Genomic DNA, 20481 nt, shown 5'->3' on the forward strand with positions numbered 1-20481 from the left:
CTATGGTACCCTCTTGCCTGTGTTACTGTAAAGCCTATGGTACCCTCTTGCCTGTGTTACTGTAAAGCCTATGGTACCCTCTTGCCTGTGTTACTGTAAAGCCTATGGTACCCTCTTGCCTGTGTTACTGTAAAGCCTATGGTACCCTTCTGCCTGTGTTACTGTAAAGCCTATGGTACCCTCTTGCCTGTGTTACTGTAAAGCCTATGGTACCCTTCTGCCTGTGTTACTGTAAAGCCTATGGTACCCTTCTGCCTGTGTTACTGTAAAGCCTATGGTACCCTCTTGCCTGTGTTACTGTAAAGCCTATGGTACCCTCTTGCCTGTGTTACTGTAAAGCCTATGGTACCCTTCTGCCTGTGTTACTGTAAAGCCTATGGTACCCGTCTGCCTGTGTTACTGTAAAGCCTATGGTACCCTCTTGCCTGTGTTACTGTAAAGCCTATGGTACCCTCTTGCCTGTGTTACTGTAAAGCCTATGGTACCCTCTTGCCTGTGTTACTGTAAAGCATATGGTACCCTCTTGTCTGTGTTACTGTAAAGCCTATGGTACCCTTCTGCCTGTGTTACTGTAAAGCCTATGGTACCCTCTTTCCTGTGATACTGTAAAGCCTATAGTACCCTTCTGCCTGTGTTACTGTAAAGCCTATGGTACCCTTCTGCCTGTGTTACTGTAAAGCCTATGGTACCCTTCTGCCTGTGTTACTGTAAAGCCTATGGTACCCTCTTGCCTGTGTTACTGTAAAGCCTATGGTACCCTTCTGCCTGTGTTACTGTAAAGCCTATGGTACCCGTCTGCCTGTGTTACTGTAAAGCCTATGGTACCCTCTTGCCTGTGTTACTGTAAAGCCTATGGTACCCTCTTGCCTGTGTTACTGTAAAGCCTATGGTACCCTCTTGCCTGTGTTACTGTAAAGCATATGGTACCCTCTTGCCTGTGTTACTGTAAAGCCTATGGTACCCTCCTGTCTATGTTACTGTAAAGCCTATGGTACCCTCCCATCTCTGTTACTGTAAAGCCTTTGGTAGAAACTGTTACAGATATGACATGGGGCCAAGGGTGTCTGTAGGTCAAAAAGGTCCCTCCCTCCTCCAGTAGAATGGGCTCAGTATCAGTCAAACACAGGTTGAGGCTAATGACAGTGTGCATGGTGAGGGGGAATAATTGATATTACATGATTAACTGATGTAATTGCTCTGCCTGTCATTGCTGATTACACAGCCAGGAGAAGACTGAGATGATTGGGCCTCCTGAGCCTCCCTTCAAATGTCATCCTCAAGTATGTGTGTGTCTGCGCGCATGTGTGTTAAATATGCCATCCCGAACATTAATAAACATACTATCACGTTTCAGGAGAAGACCCAGATGCAGACAGTGTCGAAGTAACAAAAGTTTATTACAAAAGCAGGGGTTAGACAAACGACAGGTCAAGGACAGGCAGAGGTCAGTAATCCAGATCAGAGTCCAAAGGGTACAGAACGGCAGGCAGTCTCAGGGTCAGGGCAGGCAGAGGTCAATAATCCAGGGTGGTGTGACAAGGTACAGAACTGCAGGCAGGCTCAGAATAATAGAAAACAGGAACTTTAAAAGACAGGAGCAAGGGGGAAACCACTGGTAGGCTTGACGAAAACAAAATGAACTGGCAACAGACAAACAGAGAACACAGGTATAAATACACTGGGGATAATAGGGAAAATGGGCAAAACCTGGAGGAGGGTGGAGACAATCACAAAGACAGGTGAAACAGATCAGGGTGTGACACTTACCATGAGGGGGAAATAATTCATTTTAGATATATCAATCAAGCACTGGATTTGACTAAATATGGAATGGAATGGGATCATTTTGCATGATTGAACCATTGTTAGCTTTGTATTTTTTTCCTCAATGTCATAGTGCTGCCATTCATTCATCAAGGAAAATATCTAATTTAAATAAAGATGTCTTTATGAATTCAGAAAGGGAGTTTATTGAAAACCATTGATGCATATTGGCGAGCTGGTAGTGAAAGTAGAAAGAACATGGAATAAATGTTTTGTGCAGTTCTGGCAAAACTTACATTTCTGAGAACTTGAAAAGCTATCGTTTGAAAATGCATTTGTAAAGATAATGTTTTTATTGTTTCAATCAACACCAAGCTTTTAGAGCATCCATACAAAGAGAGCGAGAGAGAGCATCCCAGTTTACCCCTGACATTGTTCTTTAGAAGTCTGCTCCCCATTATGAAAGATAGTGTTTTTTTGTTTTGTTTTTACCATCCCCAGGCATTGTTCTGGTTCACACCAGCACCAACAACACATTGCTCTAGACATCCTGAGTTGCCATTTCCAGGAAGGATACCCTCAGATTATCTCTGCTCTAGACATCCTGAGTTGCCATTTCCAGGAAGGATACCCTCAGATTATCTCTGCTATACACATCCTGAGTTGCCATTTCCAGGAAGGATACCCTCAGATTATCTCTGCTTTAGATATCCTGAGTTGCCATTTCCAGGAAGGATTCCCTCAGATTATCTCTGCTCTAGACATCCTGAGTTGCCATTTCCAGGAAGGATACCCTCAGATTATCTCTGCTCTAGACATCCTGAGTTGCCATTTCCAGGAAGGATACCCTCAGATTATCTCTGCTCTAGACATCCTGAGTTGACATTTCCAGGAAGGATTCCCTCAGATTATCTCTGCTCTAGACATCATGAGTTGCCATTTCCAGGAAGGATTCCCTCAGATTATCTCTGCTCTAGACATCCTGAGGTGCCATTTCCAGGAAGGATACCCTCAGATTATCTCTGCTCTAGACATCCTGAGTTGCCATTTCCAGGAAGGATACCCTCAGATTATCTCTGCTCTAGACATCCTGAGTTGCCATTTCCAGGAAGGATACCCTCTGATTATCTCGGCTCTAGACATCCTGAGTTGCCATTTCCAGGAAGGATACCCTCAGATTATCTCTGCTCTTGCCTGAGGTTCTGTCTATTGATTTTTAATGATTTCAGATTCAAACAGCAGCCACGCATAACAATGATCAAGACCTGCTATCAAATAAACATGATGGAGCTTCAAATACCTTGAAGAGTACTGGTTTACAACACGTATCTAGAGTACAGATACACACTCTATGCATGATTCAGTGCTTTCACTTTCATGTTGTTGTCTGACTCACTAGTAGTTCAGTTAGAAGGCTAGCAGAATTCAGATATCAAAGATTTACATTCATGATAACACTGGCGCATTTATATGTGTGTGCGTACGTGTTTATGTGTGAGTGTGTGTTTGAACGCATGGGTATATGTGTGTGTTGTGTGTGTGTGTGTGTGCGTGTATGTGTGTGTGCCTGTGTGTGTTTGTGTGTCTTTGTTTGTGTCTGTCTGTCTGTGTGTGTGTGTGTGTGTGTGTGTGTGTGTGAATCTCCAAGGCTACACCAGCCTATCGTGGCCCATTAAAACAGGTTAATAGGTGATCAACCTATTGCTGCACACTAAGTTCTCTTATGAATATTTATTTAAAAAATACAAGTCTTTACGAATACAAATGTCTCTAAAGTTAAATCATTAAAGCCTATTGCCTAAGATTAAACGTGCATTAGATCTTATTTAAACATAGTGATTCTCACGTTCTCAATGAAGACAAATGAAGTGCTCTTAGTGCTGCGAGCTAAATCGTTATACAACGAGGAATGGAGACAATAAAAGAGATGACTAATTCATCAGCCCTGAGCCCACCAGCTCTGAGCTACATTTGATATTACACTACCTTTGTGTCCTCAATAAATTAAAGAAAATAATTGAAATATATTTTTAAAAAATCTGGTCCACACTGGAATGGTGGTGGAATTTGGTGTTTTAACCAGGAGTCAGAGAGTGAGTATGAAGTCAGTCACAGGTTCCAGACAATAGTCAAAGACATGCAAGAGTATGTGAATGGTTCTTCAGAGAAAGGGTTGCCCTGTTCAGCCTCAGAACAGCATCTTGAGACACATGTTAGTAAAAACACAATAATGACAGTAGATTTCACGTCTCGTTGAAAAACCAATGAAATGTCTATTGTTGATGCTTGGAGCACACATTGGCCTTGGTAACAGCAAACCTGTCTTGTTTGCAGTTTTTGTAATAATTCATAATGATTACCATTGCTATGATAAATAGAATGATGCTATTACTAGAATGCTGATTACTCTCCTTTCTGACTACAAAGGCTTAGGTCATTGTCCCTCAGTGTTGCCGGTGTTACCACTTTCACATCATAGCACAGACACTACCGTACCTCACTACCAGACTCATAGTGGAATTACATAGTCCAGACACTACCGTACCTCACTACCAGACTCATAGTGGAATTACATAGTCCAGACACTACCGTACCTCACCACCAGACTCATAGTGGAATTACATAGTCCAGACACTACCGTACCTCACTACCAGACTCATAGTGGAATTACATAGTCCAGACACTACCGTACCTCATTACCAGACTCATAGTGGAATTACATAGTCCAGATACTACTGTACCTCATTACCAGACTCATAGAGAGGATCACTGAGTGCACACACTGATTATTTTTTCTCCAATTTGCAGTTATAGCAGAAATTCAATGAACCGGCTATTGTTGCAGCCACTTTCCTGCAGTCAAATGACCAAATCGCTCTCTAGTGTCCTCATGGGTGGAATGTTATTAATATTTGTCATTATTTCATAATTAATAAACATTGTAAAAAATGTTTTAGAAAACGCAGAAAATCCGGTGCTTCTATGTCAAACGGTTTTGTTTATATTTCAGTCTTCTGTGATGTATACAAAGTGTAATATTGGGACGCAAACTCAAAATGTAATACATTTAAACTCAATATCTGACATGGTACAGATGTCTTCCTTTTTTAAGCCCATAACCATGTGTGTGAGGTGTATACTTAGAAATAGATTTGTTTGAGACTACCAAGAAACACTCTGTGTGACACTGATTTAGCCCACTGCAGTAAAAGGTTTAACTAATGAATTACTCTAATGTGAAGTGGGCTCTCCACAAGTCAATTAAATCCATTCAGATGCTGTGTAATTGTTTTAGCCTGCCTTAGGTAGTTATGGCACATGAATGGCACTACCAGTAATACCCATTCTCCCTGTCAATTCCATCAAACTAGGTTGACGTAGACTCTGTCACACAGGCCTCTATCACTGTTGTTTGACTTTTTTATCTATTTTACATTTGTTGGGCGGTGTGTGGGCCTGTGTGCGTGCATGCATGTGTGTGTGTGTGAATGTCTCCAGTATGTGATGGCTGTGTGTGGAGTGCCAAGGGAGGCAATGTTTAATAAACCATTGGGCAATGTTTCTCCACTGCTGTGCTGAGACCAGGAGGCAGGGTTGGACAGTGGCGCAGAGGATGCTTGTGAGTTTGCTTGGTCCTTTTGTGTTTATCTTTATGTCTGTGCCTGTGTGTGTGTTTGGCCGAGGAGCGTTCAGGAGGCAGGTTTGGCCGAGTAGCGTTCAGGAGGCAGGTTTGGCCGAGGAGCGTTCAGGAGGCAGGTTTGGCCGAGGAGCGTTCAGGAGGCAGGTTTGGCCGAGTAGCGTTCAGGAGGCAGGTTTGGCCGAGTAGCGTTCAGGAGGCAGGTTTGGCCGAGTAGCGTTCAGGAGGCAGGTTTGGTCGAGGAGCGTTCAGGAGGCAGGTTTGGCCAAGGAGCGTTGAGGAGGCAGGTTTGGCCGAGTAGCGTTCATGGGGCAGGTTTGGCCGAGGAGCGTTCAGGAGGCAGGTTTGGCCGAGGAGCGTTCAGGAGGCAGGTTTGGCCGAGGAGCGTTCAGGAGGCAGGTAAAGGAGATTAGTGTTGTTTCCTAAAGAGAACCGCATGGGACCCCTGAGAAGACTCTGGGAAGACTGGGAAAACTCTGGGAAGACTCTGGGAAGACTCTGGGAAGACTGTCGGAAGACTCCGGGAAAACTCTGGGAAGACTCTGGGAAGACTGTGGGTGCTCAGAGTACTCAGTGTGTGTCTGGGACACAAAATAATCTGGTTTCAGTCCTTTAACCCTGGTCCTGGGGAAACACAGATGGTGCTGGCTTTTGTTCCAGCCCAGCACTAACACAATTTATTCCACTAATCAAGGTCTCCATGATGTGTGTTAGTACTGGGCTGGGTTTGCAGGAGCAAGGTTGAAGAAGACTAGTTTGGTAGAGTGAATGCCAGTCTCTCCACTGCCAGGATTTTCCAATCTCTCATCACTCTGCCAACTGATTTAATAGAATGGGCCTTTGTTAATCTATTCCTGTTCAGTGGAAGCTTGGCTTCCACTCTTATGGTATCTATTGGAGTGAAGAATGTGTGTACACACTGTTAGTGCTGTCAGAGAGAGAGAGAGAGAGAGAGAGAGAGAGAGAGAGAGAGAGAGAGAGAGAGAGAGAGAGAGAGAGAGAGAGAGAGAGAGAGAGAGACAGAGAGAGACAGATAGACAGAGCGAGAGAGAGAGGGGTAGAGAGAGAGAGACAGAGTGAGAACGAGAGAGAGAGAGATTAGTTATATTTTGCCAATGTGTCAGGGGGAGAGTCTCTGAAATTAGATTGCTTTATTTTGTTGTTTTACCACTCAAGATGGGGCCTGATCAACTAAATGGGGCTGTGGGGAAACTGGAGCTCTAGAAACGTGTATGCCCATCAATGTCCTGTGGCTGAGAGAATAGGCATCGATCCTCACACACACACACACGCACACACAAACAGACACACACACACACAAACACAAACAGACACACACACACACAAACACAAACAGACACACACACACACACGTTCAGTCCCTTTCAGGCAAATCATGTGTGTGTGTTTGTTTGTGTGTGTGTGTGTTTGTCTTGGCTGGCTAATGTGTTTAGTTCCAGTCTCTGTTAGCATTATGGAGGTGTGTGTGTGTGTGTGTGTGTGTGTGTGTGTGTGTGTGTGTGTGTTTGTGTGTCTTTACCTGTCATGGTTTAGTGAGGGAGCAACTCCGATTAAAACCTCTTTGTTGCCAAGGAGACCACTCAGACAGAAGTGCTCCCGAGGCTCCTGGTGTCATTATGAAGCAATGAGATAGCTGTCACTCAACACACACACGCACACACTCAGACACACATATTCATTGTCATTTCCCTCGCTTGTGATATGAGTTGAACCTGGTAGCCAGTGATCAGTGGTGTAAAGTTCTTAAGTAAAAATACTTCAAGGTAGTAATTAAGTAGTTTTGTTGGCTATCAGCACTTTGCTTCAGTATTTATATTTTTGACTACTTTTACTTTTCGTTCAGTACATTCCTAAAGAAAATAATGTACTTTTTACTACATACAATTTCCCTGCCACTCAAAAGTGCTCGTTACATTTTGAATGCTTAGCAGGACAGAAAATGGTCCAATTCACACACTGATTAAGAGAACATCCCTAGTCATCCCTACTGCCTCTGATCTGGAGGACTCACTAAACACAAATGCTTCATTTGTAAATTATGTCGGAGTGTTGGAATGTGCCCCTGACTATCTGTAAATAAAATAAAAACTAGAAAATGGGGCCGTCTGCTTTGCTTAATATTAGGAATTCGAAATTATTCATTATTTTACTTTTGATACTTAAGTATATTTAATGCCAAACACCTTTTAGACTTTTACTCAATAACTATTTTATTGGGTGACTTTCACTTTTACTATTAAGGTTTTTTACTTTTACTAAAGTATGACAATTGGGTACTTATTCCACCACTTCCAGTGATACAAGTAAATAAGTTAAGTAATTGTACTTGTTCACATAGGTAGATACACTGTGGACAATTTTTTTTGCACATGTGTTTGAATGTTTGTGAGACAGCATTTATTTTTTGTTTTTGCAACAGATTTACCATCGGATATTTCCATAAGGTTACAAAATGCCCCTAAAATCCAATCTAATAAATATAAATAGACTGTCCAGTGCAGATAGAGAAGGTAGAATGAAGTGCAGAGGGAGAGAAGGTAAGAGGAAGGGTTGGTTATCCATCGCCAGACGGACAGTCCTTAGTCTCTCATCGATCGGCTAAATGAGAAAGTTCTCAGGACTCCTACAAACGCCAGACAACTACTCTACTGAACCTTCACCACATAAAGAGAGACAGAGAGAGAAAAAGAGAGACAGAGAGAAAGAGAGAAAGAAAGAGAGAACTAGAGAGAGAGAGAGAGAGAAGAGAGAGAGAGAGAGAGAGAGAGAGAGAGAGAGAGAGAGAGAGAGAGAGAGAAAGAGAAAGAGAAAGAGAAAGAGAAAGAGAAAGAGAAAGAGAGAGAAAGAGAAAGAGAAAGAGAGAAAGAGAAAGAGAAAGAGAGAGAGAGAGAGAGAGAGAGAGAGGAGAGAGAGAGAGAGAGAGAGAGAGAGAGAGAGAGAGAGAGAGAGAGAGAGAGAGGGGGGGGAGTAAGAGAGCGAAATGGGGGAGTGAGAGATAGAGAATGAGAGGGAGAGAGAGAAAGAAAGATAGAGAAAGAGAGAAGAGAGAGAAAGAAAGATAGAGAGAGAGAGAGAGAGAGAGAGAGAGAGAGAGAGAGAGAGAGAGAGAGAGAGAGAGAGAGAGAGAGAGAGAGAGAGAGAGAGAGAGAGAGAGAGAGAGAGAGAGAGAGTATCTGGTCCCATATTCCTAGCACAGAATGACTACAAAAAGCTGGTGACTCTACACATTTGTTGGATGCATTTGTTTTTTGTTTTGGTTGTGTTTTGGATTATGTTGTGCCCAAAACAAATTAATGGTAAATAATCTATTGTGTCATTTTGAACCTGAACCCCAGTCTGAGGTCCTGAGCAGGTTTTCATCAAGGAACTCTCTGTAATTTGCTCCATTCATCTTTCCCTCAATCCTGACTAGTCTCCCAGTCCCTGCCGCTGAAAAACATCCCCACTTCATGATGCTGCCACCACCATGCTTCACCATAGGGATGGTGCCAGGTTTCCTCCAGATGTGACCAAGTTCAATCTTGGTTTCATCAGACCAGAGAATCTTGTTTCTCATGGTCTGTGAGTCTTTAGGTGCCTTTTGCCAATCTCCAAGCGGGCTGTCATGTGCCTTTTACTGAGCAATGGCTTCCGTCTGGCCACTCTACCATGAAGTGACCATCGGATTCTAGGTCACCTCCCTGACCAAGGCCCTTCTCCCCCGATTGCTCAGTTTGGCCGGGCAGCCAGCTCTAGGAAGAGTCTTGGTGGTTCCAAACTTCTTCCATTTAAGAATGATGGAGGCCACTGTGTTCTTGGGGACCCTCAATGCTGCAGAAATGTTTTGGTACCCTTCCCCAGATCTGTGCCTCGACACAATCCTGTCTCGGAGCTCTACTGACAAATCCTTCGACCTCATGGCTTGGTTTTTGCTCTGACATGTACTGTCAACTTTGAGACCTTAATATATAACGGTGCCGGAGAAGATGGCTGCCGTTTTACAGCCCTCTAACCAATTGTACTATTATATGTGTTTTTACGCGTTATTTGTAATTTATTATTTTGTACATAATGTTTCTGCCATTGTCTCTTATAACCAAAAAGAGCTTCTGGATATCAGGACAGCGATTACTCACCTCGTATTGGACGAAGATTTTTTCTTCAACGAGGCGGCCGCGAAGGATATCCTACAGACACCCGACAAGGCCCAAATCCCCGTCATTCGCATGAGGAAGAGACAGAGATATCGTGGACGTAGGTCGGGGTGCCTTGTAAGGATCCGACGGCGAGCGAGTAAACTGCCTCTCCCATCAATCCTATTAGCCATTCTTCAATCATTTGAGAATAAATTGTATGACCTAAGATTACGGTTATCCTACCAACGGGACATAAAAAACTGTAACATCTTATGTTTCACCGAGTCGTGGCTGAACAAAGAAATGGACAACATACAGCTAGTAGGCTATACGCTACATCGGCAGGATATAACGGCTGACTCCGGTAAGACAAGAGGTGGTGGTCTGTGTATATTTGTAAACAACAGCTGGTGCACAAAATCAAATACTAAGGAAGTCTCGAGGTTTTGCTCGCCTAAGGTAGAGTATTTTATGATAAGCTGTAGACCACACTATTTACCAAGAGAGTTTTCATCTATATTTTTCATAGCTGTCTATTTACCACCACAAACCAATGCTGGCATTAAGATTGCACTGAATGAGCTGTATAAGGCCATAAGTCAACAGGAAAACGCTCATCCAGAGGCAGCGCTCCTAGTGGCCGGGGACTTTAATGCAGGGAAACTTAAATCTGTTTTTACCTCATTTCTATCAGCATGTTAAATCTGCAACCAGAAGAAAAAAAACTCTAGACCAACTTTACTCCACACTGTAATGTCTGCACAGAGACGCATACAAAGCTCTCCCTCGCCCTCCATTTGGCAAATCTGACCAAAACTCTATCCTCCTGATTCCTGCGTATAAGCAAAAACTAAAGCAGGAAGCACCAGTGACTCGGTTATTAAAAAAGTGGTCAGATGACGCAGATGCTAATCTACAGGACTGTTTTGCTAGCACAGACTGGAACAAGTTCCGGGATTCTTCAGATAGCATTGAGGAGTACACCACATCAGTCACTGGCTTCATCAATAAGTGCATCGTTGACGTCGTCCCCACAGTGACCGTACGTACATACCCCAACCAGAAGCCATGGATTACAGGAAACATCCGCACTGAGCTAAAGGGTACAGCTGCCACTTTCAAGGAGCGGGACTCTAAACCGGACGCTAATAAGAAATCCAGCTATGCCCTCCGACAAACCATCAAACAGGCAAAGAGTCAATACAGGACTAAGATTGAATCGTACTACAACGGCTCTGACGCTCGTCGGATGTGGCAGGGCTTGAAAACTATTACAGATTACAAAGGGAAGCACAGCCGCGAGCTGCCCAGTGACACAAGACTTCCAGACGAGCTAAACCACTTCTATGCTCGCTTTGAGGCAAGCAACACTGAAGCATGCATGAGAGCACCAGCTGTTCTTGATGACTATGTGATCACGCTCTCCATAGCCGATGTGAGTAAGACTTTTAAGCAGGTCAACATTCACAAGGCCGTAGGGCCAGACGGATTACCAGGACGTGTACTCCGAGCATGTGCTGACCAACTGGCAAGTGTTTTCACTGACATTTTCAACATGTCCCTGACTGAGTCTGTAATACCAACATGTTTCAAGCAGACCACCATAGTCCCCGTGCCCAAGGACACTAAGATAACCTGCCTAAATGACTACCGACCTGTAGCACTGACGTCTGTCGCCATGAAGTGCTTTGAAAGGCTGGTCATGGCTCACATCAACACCATTATCCCAGAAACCCTAGACCCACTCCAATTTGCATATGCCCCAACAGATCCACAGATGAAGCAATCTCTATTGCACTCCACACTGCCCTTTCCCACCTGGACAAGAGGAACACCTACATGAGAATGCTATTCATTGACTACAGCTCAGCATTCAACACCATAGTGCCCTCAAAGCTCATCACTAAGCTAAGGATCCTGGGACTAAACACCTCCCTCTGCAACTGGATCCTGGACTTCCTGACGGGCCGCCCCAGGTGGTATGGGTAGGTAACAACACATCTGCCACACTGATCCTCAACACAGGGGCCCCTCAGGGGTGGGTGCTCAGTCCCCTCCTGTACTCCCTGTTCACCCATGACTGCATGGCCAGGCATGACTCCAACACCATCATTAACTTTGCCGACGACACAACATTGGTAGGCCTGATCACCGACAATGATGAGACAGCCTATAGGGAGGAGGTCAGAGACCTGGCCGTGTGGTGCCAGGATAACAACCTCTCCCTCAACGTGATCAAGACAGAGGAGCTGATGGTGGACTACAGGAAAAGGATGGGCGAGCACACCCCCATTCACATCGACGGGGCTGTATTAAAGCAGGTTGAGAGCTTCAAGTTCCTTGGTGTCCACATCACCAACAAACTATCATGGTCCAAATACACCAAGACAGTCGTGAAGAGGGCACGACAATCCCTATTCCCCCTCAGAAGACTGAAAAGATTTGGCATGGGTCCTCAGATCCTCAAATCATTATACAGCTGCACCATCGAGAGCATCCTGACTGGTTGCATCACCGCCTGGTATGGCAACTGCTTGGCCTCCGACCACAAGGCACTACAGAGGGTAGTGCGTACGGCCCAGTACATCACTGGGGCCAAGCTTCCTGCCATCCAGGACCTCTATACCAGGCGGTGTCAGAGGAAGGCCCTCAAAATTGTCAAAGACTCCAGCCACCCTAGTCATAGACTGTTCTCTCTGCTACCGCACGGCAAGCGGTACAGGAGTGCCAAGTCTAGGTCCAAAAGACTTCTCAACAGCTTCTACCCCCAAGCCATAAGACACAGCTAATCATGGCTACCCGGACTATTTGCACTGCCCCTAACCCCCACCCCCCACCCCATCTTTTTACGCTGCTGCTACTCTACAATCATTTATGCATAGTCACTTCAACTCTACCCACATGTACATATTACTTCAACTACCTCAACTAGCCGGTGCCCCCACACATTGACTCTGCACCGGTAACCACCTGTATATATAGCCTGCCTACTGTTATTAATTTTTTTTCTGCTCTTTTTTTCTCAACACTTTTTTGTTGTTGTTTTATTTTACTTTTTTTATTAAAAATAAATGCACTGTTGGTTAAGGGCTGTAAGTAAGCATTTCACTGTAATGTCTGCACCTGTTGTATTCGGCGCATTTGGCCAATACAATTTGATTTGATTAGATTTGATTTAGACAGGTGTGTGCCTTTCCAAATTATGTCAAATCAATTGAATTTACCACAGGTGGACACCAATCAAGTTGTAGAAACATCTCAAGGATGATCAATAGAAACAGGATGCACCTGAGCTCTATTTTGAGTCTCATAGCAAAGGGTCTGAATACTTATGTATATATTTTTTATTAGCAAACATTTCTAAAAACCTGTTTTCGCTTTGTCATTATGGGGTATTGTGTAATAGATTGATTAGGAGAAAACATTATTTAATCCATTTTAGAATAAGGCTGTAACGTAACAAAATGTGGAAAAGGTCAAGGGGTCTGTATACTTTCCGAATGCACTGTATATAATGAATATGAATTCAGAGGGCAGAAACTATTAAATATTAAAGCATTAGGCCTGTCACTAAAGGCGATTGTCATACAACATTTTTATTTAAATCCGAACTTGTTCTCTAGCAGATTCGTAAATCTCACCCCATGTTCAACAATGTCCCTTTATTCAGATTACAACCTCTCACTTTCAGTTATTTGAAAATAAAATAATCTCCAAAATATCGCTATTTTTAAAACAAGCCATAGAAAGTTGGTTGCAATTTCAGTTTAATCCACAAGAAAAGACAGAACAAATAATACAACAAATATTGTGGTTAAACTCAAATTTACTAATTGTTAAAAAAACTCTCAGCATTACCACAAAAATGGAAGAGGAAAGTGGAAAGGGGAAAAAGTAAGGAACTTGTCTGTTGGCCCTGCATTAAAGACCCAAATTGGTTTAAGAAAATTGTGATAAATAAAAAAGTATACCAGTTTCATTTAATGACAAAAAAATTGACAGCTGTGCCACACAGGCTGCAACATAGTTGGGAAGAGATTTATGATGTACCGATTCCATGGCACATGGTTCATGAACTGACACTCAAAACAACGCCGGATTCAAAACATATAATTTTTCAATTTAAATGATTATACAAAATTATTGCAACCAATAGAATGTTATATACATGGGGGATACAAGCATCCCAGCTCTACATATTTTGCTGCGAAGAGACAGAATCATTAGATCATTTGTTTTGGTACTGTCCATATGTAGCTTGTTTTTGGTCGCAGGTCCAGGAATGGTTGAAGAAGTGCAACATTTACCTGGAGGTAACTCTGCAGATAGCACTACTGGATGATTTGAAAAGTCATAGTCAATCGATCAATAATATAATAACACTTTTAACAAAAATTATTCTCTTTAATTTACAATCTGTAGAAACTATGAGAATAGAAAGGTTCAGAGCTTTTGTGAAACATCACAGCACAGTTGAAAAAAATATGGCAAATATAAATAAAAATTGGATGGTGTTAAGAGATACAGTGGGGAGAACAAGTATTTGATACTCTGCCGATTTTGCAGGTTTTCCTACTTACAAAGCATGTAGAGGTCTGTAATTTTTATCATAGGTACACTTCAACTGTGAGAGACAGAATCTAAAAGACCATATGACATTCTCCCAATCCTCTTCTGGATCATCAAAATGCACTCTAGCAAACTTCAGACAGGCCTGGACATGTACTGGCTTAAGCAGGGGGACACGTCTGGCACTGCAGGATTTGAGTCCCTGGCGGCGTAGTGTGTTACTGATGGTAGGCTTTGTTACTTTGGTCCCAGCTCTCTGCAGGTCATTCACTAGGTCCCCCCGTGTGGTTCTGGGATTTTTGCTCACCGTTCTTGTGATCATTTTGACCCCACGGGGTGAGATCTTGCGTGGAGCCCCAGATCGAGGGAGATTATCAGGGGTCTTGTATGTCTTCCATTTCCTAATAATTGCTCCCACAATTGATTTCTTCAAACCAAGCTGCTTACCTATTGCAGATTCAGTCTTCCCAGCCTGGTGCAGGTCTACAATTTTGTTTCTGGTGTCCTTTGACAGCTCTTTGGTTTTGGCCATAGTGGAGTTTGGAGTGTGACTGTTTGAGGTTGTGGACAGGTGTCTTTTATACTGATAACAAGTTCAAACAGGTGCCATTAATACAGGTAACGAGTGGAGGACAGAGGAGCCTCTTAAAGAAGAAGTTACAGGTCTGTGAGAGCCAGAAATCTTGCTTGTTTGTAGGTGACCAAATACTTATTTTCCACCATAATTTGCAAATAAATTCATAGAAAATCCTACAATGTGATTTTCTGGATTTATTTTTTCTCAATTTGTCTGTCATAGTTGACGTGTACCTATGATGAAAATTACAGGCCTCTCTCATCTTTTTAAGTGGGAGAACTTGCACAATTGGTGGCTGACTAAATACTTTTTTCCCCACTGTATTTTATATTTAAGATTCTTCAAAGTAGCCACCTTTCCTTTGGTCTGATGAGTCCACATTTTTGAGTTTTGGTTCCAACCGCCGTGTCTTTGTGACGCAGAGTAGGTGAACGGATGATCTCCGCATGTGTGGTTCCCACCGTGAAGCTTGGAGGAGGAGGTATGATGGTGTGGGGGTGCTTTGCTGGTGACACTGTCTGTGATTTATTAAGAATTCAAGGCACACTTAACCAGCATGGCTACCACAGCATTGTGCAGCGATACGCCATCCCATCTGGTTTGGGCTTAATGGGAATATCATTTGTTTTTCAACAGGACAATGACCCAACACACCTCAAGGCTGTGTAAGGGCTATTTTACCAAGAAGGAGAGTGATGGAGTGCTGCATCAGATGACCTGGCCTCCACAATCACCCAACCTCAACCAAATTGAGATGGTTTGGGATGAGTTGGACCGCAGAGTGAAGGAACAAGTGCAAGCCAACAAGTGCTCAGAATGTGTGGGAACTCCTTCAACTCCTTCAAGTTGGAAAAGCATTCCAGGTGAAGCTGGTGGAGAGAATGCCAAGAGTGTGCAATGCTGTCATCAAGGCAAAGGGTGGCTACTTTGAAGAATCTAAAATTTAAAATATATTTTGATTTGTTTAACACTGTTTTGGTTATAACATGATTCCATATGTGTTATTTCATAGTTTTGATGTCTTCACTATTATTCTACAATGTAGAAAATAGTAAAAATAATGAGTAGGTGTGTCCAAACTTTTGACTTGTACTGTATATATTTACCAAAACTATATGGGGGATTGGAAATTATGCAGACAATTACTTTGATGGAATCTACAATCTATCTGCAGCATAAAAAGTAAAATAAAAATAAAACAGTTAATATTCTTGATCAACAACCAATTTTTGGAGCTGCATATTTATTCATGGCACTCCTCTGCACCCGATCCTATAGCTGTACAGTCATTAAAACAGCAATCTGTTCGCTAGTTCTCCCGACCTGTGTTGATTGACAGTTTGCTGGTCCAACCAGATGGCTTAGTGTGCGTTTCACTAGCCAATCTTTTGCACTTTTATTTGCAAGTTCAAGTGCCAAACCTGGCCAGATAATTTCAAGTCAAAGTCGAGTCTTGAGGCTCCAAGTCCAAGTCAAGTCTTAAGTTATTTTATTTTCTATCAAGTCGAGTCTCAAGTCAACAAATTTGTGACTCGAGGCAGACTCGAGTCTAAGTCATGTGACTCGAGTCCACACCTCTGTAAAATACCCTAAAATAAAGGTGAAATTATGTGCTGTCGCCTCATATAAAACATTTGATCTCAAATCCTAAATGTTGGAGTATAAAGCCAAATTGAATGTTTTGGTTTCGCTATCGAAATACATACGTATGGGGAGTGTACATTTTATGGATAGGTGGAAACAGCCATTAAATTTGAATAGTCTCTCCTTGAACAACAGCCATTGTCAGTAATCAACAATGGGCTAGAGGCCTGCCAGCAGCTGTTGTGATTGATGTGTTTTACTCCTGATGAACTCAGTGGGAGAAAGAGGCTAAAAACAGCCCTGCTGTCTCCCCACTAGGTGCTAATGATTTAACCTCAGGTATTTCTATATACAACAATAATCATTAGGGGGCTGGAGACAGCGAATCAACCAGCAGTAAACACACACACACACACACTCCCCCTCAAAGACAATAAATCAATGTGTCACATAATTGCTTGACTGACCATTGCTGAAAAGAAATGGGAGGGATTTGACATTTCTATCACTCAATGTCTCTTTGTGTATCTCCCCACTCCTTCCTCTCCCGCTCTTTCTTACAGACACAAAATAATGAGTACACAAACACACCCTCTGGCCCCAAGGATTGGGAGTAGGCAGCTATAGCTAACTATTTAGATTGGGAGTAGGCAGCTATAGCTAACTATTTAGATTGGGAGTAGGCAGCTATAGTTAACTATTTAGATTGGGAGTAGGCAGCTATAGCAAGCGGTTTGGTTGGGAGTAGGCAGCTATAGCTAACTATTTAGATTGGGAGTAGGCAGCTATAGCAAGCGGTTTGGTTGGAAGTAGGCAGCTATAGTTAACTATTTAGATTGGGAGTAGGCAGCTATAGCAAGCGGTTTGGTTGGGAGTAGGCAGCTATAGCTAACTATTTAGATTGGGAATAGGAAGCTATAGTTAACTATTTAGATTGGGAGTAGGCAGCTATAGCAAGCGGTTTGGTTGGGAGTAGGCAGCTATAGTTAACTATTTAGATTGGGAGTAGGCAGCTATAGCAAGCGGTTTGGATTGGGAGTAGGCAGCTATAGTTAACTATTTAGATTGGGAATAGGCAGCTATAGTTAACTATTTAGATTGGGAGTAGGCAGCTATAGCAAGCGGTTTGGTTGGGAGTAGGCAGCTATAGTTAACTATTTAGATTGGGAGTAGGCAGCTATAGCAAGCGGTTTGGATTGGGAGTAGGCAGCTATAGTTAACTATTTAGATTGGGAATAGGCAGCTATAGCAAGCGGTTTGGATCGGGAGTAGGCAGCTATAGCAAGTGGTTTGGATTGGGAGTAGGCAGCTATAGCAAGCGGTTTGGATTGGGAGTAGGCAGCTATAGCTAACTATTTAGATTGGGAGTAGGCAGCTATAGCTAACTATTTAGATTGGGAGTAGGCAGCTATAGTTAACTATTTAGATTGGGAGTAGGCAGCTATAGCAAGCGGTTTGGATCGGGAGTAGGCAGCTATAGCAAGTGGTTTGGATTGGGAGTAGGCAGCTATAGCAAGTGGTTTGGATTGGGAGTAGGCAGCTATAGCAAGCGGTTTGGATTGGGAGTAGGCAGCTATAGCTAACTATTTAGATTGGGAGTAGGCAGCTATAGCTAACTATTTAGATTGGGAGTAGGCAGCTATAGCTAACTATTTAGATTGGGAGTAGGCAGCTATAGCTAACTATTTAGATTGGGAGTAGGCAGCTATAGCTAACTATTTAGATTGGGAAAAGGCAGCTATAGCTAACTATTTAGATTGGGAGTAGGCAGCTATAGCAAGCAGTTTGGTTGGGAGTAGGCAGCTATAGTTAACTATTTCGATTGGGAGTAGGCAGCTATACCAAGCGGTTTGGATTGGCAATAGGCAGCAATATCTAGCTGTTTTCATGGTCAGACAAATGGTCAGTTTTCTTTGTCTACACCCATTCAGCATCGTTCACACCCTCTTAAGCTTTAGCCCCACCCATCTCTTTAAGGATTCACATGTGAGGCTATACTAAAGAACTAAAGATTTCAAGACTAAAGGCTGGTTTATACTATGGGTGTGTTCGTAAATGTAATCTGGAGTGCCAGGGTGTGCTCTGGGCTTTCGTAAACTCAGAGCGTTGTCAGATTGGCCGTTCGTAAATTCAGAGCATTCCGCTCTCGGAAGGTCCAGAGCGCACACTGGACCCTCTGGCCGAAAAGTATGGTTGATCCGAGCGTTCTGACCTAACAACAGCAGTCAAGCTCCCAAGCTAACTGGCTAACGTTGGCTAGCTTGCTAGCTACTTGCAGACACTAATGAGAGAACACTCTGACCATTTTACTCACCCTAGCAGAGCTGGTTAGGCTGTTTTTATGTTATCCAGAGTGTTGGTGACTGCAACTGTGCTGCTGGCAACAATTTATTTACACTTTTTTTGCAAATGTTTACTGGCACCGGCCAAATTCAACCGGTGTTGAGTGTTCTTAAATTCGTCAGTTATTCTGCACTCTGGCACAGATAGCCAGAGATAGCCAGAGCGAAGTTACCAGCTATGTCTATTGACAGTTGTCGCAGTGACATCATAAACATTCTATTAAAATAGTTACTTGCATAGTGGAGTCTTTTGTTTAGACCAATAGCTAGCTAGCTAAACAATGAACCATAATCCCAACTCATAACGTTACTACCCTGCATGAATCTGCAGGTAGCTAACCAACCATGTTCAAAGTTAGCTAGCTAACATTAGGCTATAACTAGCAATGCAAATGGCTCTGAGATACTAATAATATTACTACACAGATCATACACATAACGTTAGCTAGCTAGCCAACCAACAGTACACTTTAACTTGAAATGAAAATGACTTTCTGACAAAATTAGAAACTTGCAATATCTGAAAATGTAGCTAGCTAGACTCTCTTACCCGTATACATGTTTGGATGCTTCTCCCTCTCTGTCACAGATGCCATTGTTGCCCTTAGTTTGAAGATGTAATCCGGAGACAGGTGTTTAATAAAACAGCCTTCTATGTGCTCTCTTTTCGACTCTGTCTGCATATTTGCAATCAAACGGCAATTTTTTTCCCCATCTCCTTAGCTATCATACTCTATTTCCACTGATTTCAAAACTTGGTCCTCCACAAAGTGGAGAGCAACACTTATGCGGTTCTACTACGTGATATATTTCAAAAAAGCTGTGTTAGAAAGGATTACCTACACATACTGACCAACTCATATTATAGACAGAAGCGTGCTACATGGCAGACCAATCTGAACTAATCTCTCGGCATGTCCAGCCCACTCATTATCTCAGCCAATCATGGTTAGCGGAAAGGTTGCTGTCTTTTTTCGTGGCTAAACCAACTAGGCTCATAATTTAACAATTGTATTCATATTTACAGATGGCATACAAGTTTATTAATAAGGCACATGAAAGTTCAAATGTTCCAGAAGGCATTTTTGCCGAAAAACGCATTTTAATTAAAAAAAAGGTTTATGTTCAAATGGCGCTCCTGTGAAATAGTGACGCGACATACGCCTAGTTTCCTGAAACGAGTCACAAATGTATAAGCACTTTCAAGTCTCTCATATTTTCTCCCTCTGTCTATCAGGAGTTGACACCTTTAGATTGCCTGCTCTCACCTTTAGATTGCCTGCTTTCTATAGCCTTTTATTGTCTCTATCAACCAACACACCTTGGTCTAAGGTCTTGTGTTGATACCTCAGGGTTGCAGTAGTTGCCATCGGTCTAAGGTCTTGTGTTGATACCTCAGGGTTGCAGTAGTAGTAGCAGTCCTTGTTTTATACACAACCACTGAGAGAAGTGAATATATAAAAATGTCCTGTATCACGTAGCAAAGGCCTGGCAGGAACAGACAGGTCTACAAGCCTGCGGTACTACAGGAGACACACACAATCACAAACACACACACACACACACACACACACACACACTCTTCATTACAGGACCAGATGGGTTCTCACTTCTCCAATAGACCTCCAACTGCATAGTTATAAAACACAGTGTGTGTGTGTGTGCGTGTGTGTGCGTGTGTGTGTGTCTGTGTGTATGCGTGTGGGTGCGTGTGTGTGCGTGTTCGTGTGTGCACGTGTGTGTGATTGTAGTGGGACTGACATTATTAGCTCTGTGTTGGGCGTTAACCTCTATCAAGGCATCTGCTGTGTTAATATGATGTCACTATAATGCAATAATGTTCCAGAGATTTCTCATCTTTTAAATCTCTCT

This window comes from Coregonus clupeaformis, chromosome 5, assembly GCF_020615455.1.
Source record: "Coregonus clupeaformis isolate EN_2021a chromosome 5, ASM2061545v1, whole genome shotgun sequence".
Lineage (NCBI taxonomy): Eukaryota > Metazoa > Chordata > Actinopteri > Salmoniformes > Salmonidae > Coregonus > Coregonus clupeaformis.